Genomic DNA, 1,531 nt, shown 5'->3' on the forward strand with positions numbered 1-1,531 from the left:
TATTGGAGTTGAACTCCAAGTTATAGTGTGTTTTGGGCGTTCAACTCCGGATTATGACGTTTTTCTGGCGTTTAACTCCAGACAGCAGCATGAACTTGGCGTTCAACGCCAAGTTACGTCATCAATCTTCGAATAAAGTATAGACTATTATATATTGCTGGAAAGCTCTGGATGTCTACTTTCCAACGCCGTTGAGAGCGCGCCAATTGGAGTTCTGTAGCTCCAGAAAATCCATTTTGAGTGCAGGGAGGTCAGATTCCAACAGCATCAGCAGTCCTTTTGTCAGCCTTCTTCAGAGTTTTGCTCAAGTCCCTCAATTTCAGCCAGAATTTACCTGAAATCACAGAAAAACACACAAACTCATAGTAAAGTCCAGAAATGTGAATTTAACATAAAAACTAATGAAAACATCCCTAAAAGTAGCTCAAACTTACTAAAAACTATATAAAAACAATGCCAAAAAGCGTATAAATTATCCGCTCATCAATGTCCTCTAGCTCTGATTCGAGACTTTCAGTCATATTGACCTCCTCTACCAAAGAGTCAATAATATCAGTGCTCATGCAGTCATTTGATGTGTCTCGATGCTGCATAGCTTTGACAACATTCAACTTGAACTCATCCTCATTGACTCTCAGGGTTAATTCCCCTTTTTGGACGTCAATGAGAGTTCGTCCAGTTGCTAGGAAGGGTCTTCCTAGGATGAGAGTTGCACTCTTGTGCTCCTCTATTTCCAGCACTACAAAGTCAGTTGGAAAGGCGAATGGCCCAACCTTGACAATCATGTCCTCAATTATGCCTGATGGGTATTTAATGGAGCCATCAGCAAGTTGGAGGCATATCCGGGTTGGTTTGACTTCTTCAGTCAACCCAAGCTTTCTGATAGTGGATGCAGGTATTAGATTGATACTTGCTCCAAGGTCACATAGTGCTGTCTTAGTACAAGCACCTTCTAATGTGCATGGTATCATAAAGCTTCCAGGATCTTTAAGCTTCTCTGGTAAGCTCTTCAGAATGACTGCACTGCATTCTTCAGTGAGAAACACTTTTTCAGTTTCTCTCCAATCCTTCGTATAACTTAAGATCTCTTTCATGAACTTAGCATAAGAGGGTATTTGCTCAAGTGCTTCTGCAAACGGAATCTTTATTTCAAGAGTCTTGAGATAGTCTGCAAAGCGGGCAAATTGCTTATCCTGTTCCGCTTGGTGGAGTTTCTGAGGATAAGGCAGCTTGGCTTTATACTCTTCAACCTTAGTTGCTGCAGGTTTATTTCCTACAGAAGTGGTTGGAGAAGCCTGCTTAAGGGGGTTGTTATCAGCACTTGCAAGTGTCTGACCCCTTTGTGGCATTTGAACGCCAGGATTGGGTGCTTTTTGGGCGTTTAACGCCAGATTGCAACCCTTTTCTGGCGTTTAAACGCCAGAATTGGCTACCCATTGGGCGTTTAACGCCACTTTCTTACCCTTTTCTGGCGTTTGAACGCCAGAATCATTCCTCTCTGGGCTCTTACTGTCCTCAGAGGGATTTTGGC

This window comes from Arachis duranensis, chromosome 6 (genome assembly GCF_000817695.3).
Source record: "Arachis duranensis cultivar V14167 chromosome 6, aradu.V14167.gnm2.J7QH, whole genome shotgun sequence".
Classification (NCBI taxonomy): Eukaryota; Viridiplantae; Streptophyta; class Magnoliopsida; order Fabales; family Fabaceae; genus Arachis; species Arachis duranensis.